We start from the raw sequence: 8,316 nt of genomic DNA on the forward strand, positions 1-8,316 counted from the left end.
CTATAAATCTCCTAGAGGAAAACATAGGCAGGACACTCTGACATAAATCACAGCAATATCTTTTTGGTTCTGTCTCCTAGAGTAATAGAGATCCAAACAAAAATTTTCAAATGTGACCTAATTAAACTTAAAAGCTTTTGCACAGCCAAGGAAACCATAAACAAAACAAAAATGGGAGAAAATACTTGCAAATGATGCTACTGACAAGGGATTAATTTCCAAAATATACAAACAGCTCAGGCAGCTCAATATCAAGAAAACAAACAACCCAATCAAAAAATAGATGGAAGATCTAAATAGAGACTTCTCCATTGAAAACATACAGATGGCCAAAAGGCACATGAAAAGATGCTCAGCATCAATAATTTTTAGAGAAACGCAAATCAAAACTCCAACGAGGTATCACCTCACTCCAGTCAGAGTAGTCATCATGAAAAGTCTACAAATAATAAATGCTGGAAAAGGTATGGGAAAAAAAGGAACACTCCTACACTGTTTGTGGGAATATAAATTGGTGCAGCCACTACACAGAACAGTATGGAGGATCCTTAAAAAACTAAAAATAGAGCTACCATATGATCTTGCAATCCCACTCCTAGGCATACATCCAGAGAAAACCATAGTTCAAAAAGATACATGGGTGGGAAACCTGACCAGCCGCATGGTTGCGGGTTGCTCAGCGTCTCCGCAGCTGGAGGCGGCCTCAGAAGGGCCGGTGGTGGGACCGGGCGGCGTCTTGCCTTGCCTAGAATTGCCTACCTACGCGGCCGCTTGTGTGCTCGTGAATAGCCGCTACTCCTGCCTGGTGGCGGGGCGGCACCGAAGACACACCGCACTGTCGCCACGCTACCTTAACAGGAAACGCACCGGTATCCGAGAACAGCTCGATGCCTAGCTCCTGCGCTATTCCGAGAGCCTTTTAGGTGTACCCATTGCATATGATAACATCAAAGTAGTGGGTGAATTAGGAGATATTTATGATGATCAAGGACACATTCATCTTAACATTGAAGCAGATTTTGTTATTTTCTGCCCCGAACCAGGGCAAAAACTTATGGGTACAGTTAATAAAGTGTCTTCCAGCCACATTGGCTGTGTAGTACACGGGTGCTTCAATGCCTCCATTCCTAAACCTGAGCAGATGCCAGCCGAGCAGTGGCAGACTCTGGAGATAAACATGGGTGATGAACTAGAATTTGAAGTGTTTCGTTTAGACTCAGATGCTGCTGGAGTATTCTGCATTCGGGGAAAACTAAATATCACTAGTTTACAAACGAAGTTCTCTGCAGTTTCTGAAGAAGTAACAGAAACTGGCACTGAAAAAGCTACTGAAAAACCTCAAAAGAGGAAAAAGTAAAAGAAAGACCCAGAGCCATATGAAGTGGAAAGTGGTACCACAGAGCTAGCAGATTTTGCAGATGTTACTATGAAGGAAGAGACAGATCTGCAGATTAATAACAATGTAAATGGCCTCTGGGAGAAAGAGCTGAAGAAGAAGAAAAAGCACCAGGACCCTGTTTTGGTAACCACTCCAGTGGTTACCAAAGTGACCATAAAAAGAAAAAAAAGAAAAGAAAGCACAGTGAGGAGGCTGAATTCACACCATTTTTGGAACATGCACCTAAAAAGAAAAGGGAAAAGTAATTTTCTTTAGTGCATTTTAAATATGATTTGGTTTTTCAAAAATTGATTTACACGAAACAGATGACTAAAGTTTGAACTATGAAATGTTTTGTATTCCAATACTTTGCAAAACAGGGAATATTTGATGAGGAGTTGAGTTTTTGCTGCTAAAATTACAAAACAGATAAATTTGGGAAATGCTAGTATTATTAAAGTGCCATTTTACTATATACAGAATAGAAAGGTAAGAGCTGCCCTCAATCTCAACTCCTTCATTCTTCCAGTGTATACATTCTAAATAAAATGATTTCTACAGTCTGCAAAAGGACTTTAAAAATACAATGTTATTTCATATCATACAGAATGAGTTTTGAGCTTGGGTTTTTGGGTTTTTTTGTTGTTGCAGGTTTCACATTTAGCCATGATGTTACATGACATGCTATTTTGCTTTGTTTAAATTACCAGTTTTAGGATTTCTTTTATCATGGCTACCACAGTATTTCTACTGTTTAACTTAGAATGGTTTGCCAAAGGAGTTTCTGAAGTTTCCAGAGCTCTTAGGAACCTTGCCACTACTGACTGTGTAGTAAGAAACAATATTCACTATTCTTTTCTTCTAGGTGCATGTATGTTGTTTTCCTTTTTCTCTCAGTCTAAGAGGTTGATGGAGAGGTTGTTTTCTGACACTTGTTCATTTGTGCCTCAACCATTCTGCTTTTGTTGTGTGTTGGAGGGGAGGAGGGTCTGCTGAAGACAAGGAAAAATGTGATTCTGACTAGTGGGGAATTTCCCTACTTTTAATATTTGAGTTAAGCTACTAGAAGTTATTATGAAGAGAAAACAGCTATTCACTGCTTTCACTGAGAAAATGTGGAATATGTCTTAACTATTGGAAAACAGTGAAGAATGAAATGACAAGCTGGTTCAGCCTGATAATCAGTGCAAGGTCGTATTCATTCATTTAACAGGTATTTGATGATCTGTGTGTAAAACACATTCTACTGAGGTCCAGGGGTATAATGGCAAACAAGGTAGAAATAATTCCTTCCCTCATGGAATGTCATAGGAAAAACAGATGCACATACACAATATAAGTAAGAAAATACAGAAAATTACTAATTGTGGTAAGTGCTACAGAGAGAAAGAAGATTGTCTACTCACTGTTAGTTGTGATCCATGGCAGCCATTTTCATTGCCATTTATCTAGTATCAGACATAGTACTGGTCTTACATTGTTTAATGTTTGTTAATGTATGGGTTCCCATAGTAGTAGATCCAAATCTGTAATGATAGAATGTAGAATTTAGAGAGTGGCAGTCATTCACAATGTTTGTCTACAAGCACACGTGCCAGACAGTGGAAATGTACAGGCCAGTATCTTTCCTTATCATTAGGTTCATGTGGGTATTTAGCCCTCAAAATGTAGCTAGTCCAAATAGAGATGAGGTATCAGTATAAAATACACATCAGATTTTGAAGATGTACAAAGAAAGAATGTAAAATATCTCAATTTTGTATACTGATGAGATTATAATATTTTGGTACAGTGGGGTAAATAAAATGTTACAATTAAAAAAAAAGACACATGCACCCCAATGTTCATTATACCACTGTTTACAATAGCCAAGACATAGAAGCAACCTAAGTGCCCATCAACAGATGAATGGATAAAGAAGATGTTACAGTATATGTATAATGGAATATTACTCAGCCATAAAAAAAGAATGAAATAATGCCATTTGCAACAACATGGATGGACCTAGAGATTATCATACTAAGTAAGCCAGACAAACATCATATGATATCATTTATATGTGGAATCTTAAAAAAATCATACAAATGAACTTATTTACAAAAGAGAAAGAGCCTCACAGACATAGAAAACAAACTATGGTTACTAAAGGGGAAAGAGAGTTGGGGGAGGGATAAATTAGGAGGTTGGGATTAACATACACACACTAATATATGTAAAATAGATAATCAACAAGACCTAGTATAATAACCTCTAAGGGAAAAGAATCTGAAAAAGGAATATATATATATATATATATATATATATATATATATATATATAACTGAATCACTGTGCTGCACACCTGAAACTAACATGATTTTGTAAATCAACTATACTTCAATTAAAAAAAGAGTACTCTGATCCCTTGAAAGGCAAAGCATGTGTAAGTATTTTTTTCAATGAAAATACATACATAAGAGTTCTTATACCTTATCAGTAGAGAGTCAACAATTAAAATGTCTGACGTAACTGTATACATTTTTCCATTACTGCTATAAACAACTACCACAAATTTGTCTTACACAACAAAAATAGATTATAATTCTGGAGGTCAAAAGTGTGGCGTAAGTCTCCCTGGGGTAAAATCAAGGAGTTCATGTTTTTCTGGAATCTCAAGAGGGAATCCATTTCCTTGTTTTCCCACCTTCCAGTGGCTGCCTGTATTCCTTGGCTTATGGTCCCTTCCTCCATTCTCAAGGGCAGCACCTGTGGGTCAAGTCCTTCTTACACTGCATCATTCTGTCCTCTTCTTCTGCCTCCCTGTCCCACTTCTAAGGATCCTTGTGATTACATTGCATCCACCCCCAAATCCCAAATAATCTCCCTTTTTTAAGGTCAACTGATTAACAACCTTAACCCCATGTGCAACCTTAATTCCTTTTTGCCCTGTAAGGTAACATTCACAACTTGCAGGAATTTGGACATGGATATCTTTGTGGGGCCATTATTCTGCCTTCCACAGTAACTAATATCATACCACTGCTATGCTTTTAATGGATATAAATCTACAGGCATTAAATTTTTTCTTCTGTTCTTCTTATTATAATTTATTAATTTATACCCCATCATACGTCAACACAATGCAACATGAAGGTACATTTGGTAGTAAAGGATGGCATTTAATAACTCATCAAATATTTATTGGGTGTTTACTATTAAGCAAACTCTGTTCTAGGAGTTGAGGATATAGCAGTAAAAATGAAATTAAAAACTTCTGTGGAGCTTATATTTTAATAGGAGAGACAAACAACAACAACATAAATAAAATACGTAATATGTTAAGTACATTTGGAGAAGGGTAAAAAGTGTTTCATTTGTATGTAGATAATGGGGGCAAGGGATAAGTGGGAAGATTCCATGGGTTTTTTAGACTGAGGGACCAGGGAACCCTGACAGAACCATGTAGCCAGTTGACAGTTGTATAAATCTCACTTTGGTTAAAATGGCAATGGGTACAATAACCCGAAATGGGTGCTTCCTTAGTGCAGCAAAGGCAAATGGAAAGCTGCCACTCTAAGAGAGGTGATTTGTGATGCAGCAGAAACCACGGCCCACCAGGCCAGCCTTTACATAGTACCTAATCAATAAGCCCAGATATCACCAGCAGTCAGTGGCACTCAAAGATGTGGTTCTCCGAAATGAGACAGAGACCCCTGTGGCTCTAAAATGCCTACCCCAGTTTTACTCCCCAGCTTTCATCCCCCATACTGGATTGCTTTTCTCACCAGGAAGTGAAAAACCTCCACTCAGCCTTCAAACGTTAGCAATAGAGTTTTAGTTTAAAACTTAATTCTGACAGAAGAAGATGATTCAAAAAGGACCTTGAAGTTGTTGCTCTAAGCAACTAGAAGAAAAGAGATTCCAGTTACTGGTTTAGAAAAGATTCTGAGAAGAGCAGATTTGGGGAGACTTTCAGCATTTTATGTTGGCTTTGAGTTTTCTGTCTGCTAGGGAAAAAGAGACATGATGAAATATGTGACTTAAGGCATCCAACCAACATTTCTTCAGGGAAGTAAAATTTTTTGTTAGAAGTGGCAACTTTTTTGCCACTGGTAATATCCATGAGGAAGGATTCTTTCTCAAACAGACACTTGGTTTCTCTACAGACATTTCCTGACTCTTTCTTTTAGCATGAAGAATGACTTGTTTCATTATTTTGGGGAAAAAAATTAGGCATGCTTGGCTCCACTATGTTTCCTGGGGTGAATGTGGGAGGCATTTGGAAATCTTTTGCTTTTTCAAGAAAAGCCAGATTCTGCATTCATTTATGCAAAATCTTCCAGTTTTTAAATAGGATACCTAATTAAGATATTTTAAAATACTGTTTAGGCTATCCTGAATTACGTCCTTACATTGTCTACTGTTTGTGACTTGTATCCTACACCTAAACTGAGATATCACAGTATAAATTATTGCTGACACAGCAGATGATGTACTAAGCCAAATGAATTTAGCTACCAATATGTCAGCAGTACGCTTTGGCTTTTACTCATTAGGTGAAAGAATGTACTCGTAGCATTTTACAAAAATATTCCTTATTTGACTCAATAACAGGCCAATTCCATTTCTGCAGTTGGTATTTCTGTGAATGAAAAATAAATTGTAGGAAAACAATATTGAATCTCTAGAGACAGGAAATAGTATATCTATTATAGTATACCATGCTCAACTAATCCACCCCCCAAAAATGTGATAGCTAGAGGTAGATATTTATTTCCTCTGCAATTTGTTTTTCATATTTATATTCATGCTGTTTCATTATACAAAACATGCTATGTTTCATTATACAATATTATGCAAAATTGTGATGATAGTACGTCTTATAAAAATGTTTGATTTATTCCCTTTTAAATTATTCTTTTTCAGTGTATCATTGTTTAATAAAATTGAATTAATAAAAAAGAACCATCACTATAATCTCTATATTCTAAAAGCAATTTATCAACTCTTGTACCTAATATAATATTAGCATGTATATTATACTATATAAACTTGAGGAAAGAGTAAGTGGCAAGTAATTTTTAACTGTTGATATGCTAATAAACATCCCACTATCATCCATTATTATGAATAGCTTTTAAATATTAAGATGCAGATTTCTTCCTTTTAATTAAACTACACGAGCACTGTGGTGTCAGTGGGTTCTGTAAATGTGCTTATATTGATGGGTACAAGTAGTAAACAAACCAGGAAATGACGGCTTGAGCTAAGATTCTGAGGATTTGGGTCATTTTGATTTGTGCTCACAGTTATGCCTTTTATTTTATTTTATTTTTAAACACCTTTATTAGAGTATAATTGCTTTACAATGGTGTGTCAGTTTCTGCTTTATATCAAAGTGAATCAGTTATACACATACATATGTCCCCATATCTCTTCCCTCTTGCATCTCCCTCCCTCCCACCCTCTCTATCCCACGCCTCTAGGTGGTCACAAAGAACCGAGCTGATCTCCCTGTGTTGTGCAGCTGCTTCCCACTAGCTATCTATTTTACGTTTGGTAGTGTATATATGTCCATGCCACTCTCTCACTTTGTCCCAGCTTACCATTCCCCCTCCCCATATCCTCAAGTCCATTCTCTAGTAGGTCTGCATCTTTATTCCCTTCTTGCCCCTAGGTTCTTCTGACCATTTTCTTTCTTTCTTTTTTTTTTAGATTCCATATATATGTGTTAGCATACGGTATTTGTTTTTCTCTTTCTGACTTACTTCACTCTGTATGACAGACTCTAGGTCCATTCACCTCACTACAAATAACTCAGTTTCGTTCCTGTTTATGGCTGAGTAATATTCCACTGTATATATGTGCCACATCTTCTTTATCCATTCATCTGTCGATGGACACTTAGGTTGCTTCCATGTCCTGGCTATTGTAAATAGAGCTGCAATGAACATTTTGGTACATGACTCTTTTTCAATTATGGTTTTCTCAGGGTATATGCCCAGTAGTGGGATTGCTGGGTCGTATGGTAGTTCTATTTTTAGTTCTTTAAGGAAGCTCCATCCTAAATGTAAGGCCAGACACCATCAAACTCTTAGAGGAAAACACAGGCAGAACAATCTTATGACATAAATCACAGCAAGATCCTTTTTGACCCACCTCCTAGAGAAATGGAAATAAAAACAAAAATAAACAAATGGGACCTAATGAAACTTCAAAGCTTTTGCACAGCAAAGGAAACCATAAACAAGACCAAAAGACAACCCTCAGAATGGGAGAAAATATTTGCAAATGAAGCAACTGACAAAGGATTAATCTCCAAAATTTACAAGCAGCTCATGCAGCTCAATATCAAAAAAACAAACAACCCAATCCAAAAATGGGCAGAAGACCTAAATAGACATTTCTCCAAAGAACACATGAAAGAACGTTCAACATCATTAATCATTAGAGAAATGCAAATCAAAACTACAATGAGATATCATCTCACGTCAGTAAGAATGGCCATCACCAAAAACTCTACAAACAATAAATTCTGGAAAGTGTGTGGAGAAAAGGGAACCCTCTTGCACTGTTGGTGGGAAAGCCTTGTCTTTTAATTTATTATTTGTTTAATTAAAAGCGCTTGAGGTAACATGAAATCACGGGTACAAACTAAAAATAGAAAAACAAAACCAAATAAAAGAAACAGTTGAGAATTTAGCATAACATAGTAAATGACATAAAAAGAAAAAAATAGCTGTTTTACTTGTTGTTTAATAATAAGAAAAGTCCACATTGATATGGAGAGATCAATTGTTCCAAAGCTTGTGTTATCTTTCCTGGCATCTGATCAGCAGTATTAATGTCACAGTCCCACCTTTGAAGGAGCTCATGGTCTCTACTAATTAGGATTTATGATACAGGTCAACAATGTGCCATTTGGAAATACAAAAATTGAGCCTCAGTTCTAACATGTG

At 36.6% G+C, this 8,316-nt stretch overlaps 1 pseudogene; it reads left to right on the top strand.

The window, feature by feature from the left end:
- Nucleotides 1-661: 661 nt before the first annotated feature.
- LOC103078269 (DNA-directed RNA polymerase I subunit RPA43 pseudogene) lies at nucleotides 662-1,644 on the top strand (annotated as a pseudogene).
- Nucleotides 1,645-8,316: the final 6,672 nt, after the last annotated feature.

The sequence above is a fragment of the Lipotes vexillifer genome, unplaced genomic scaffold (assembly GCF_000442215.2).
Source record: "Lipotes vexillifer unplaced genomic scaffold, Lipotes_vexillifer_v1.1 scaffold487, whole genome shotgun sequence".
In the NCBI taxonomy this organism is placed as follows: Eukaryota; Metazoa; Chordata; class Mammalia; order Artiodactyla; family Lipotidae; genus Lipotes; species Lipotes vexillifer.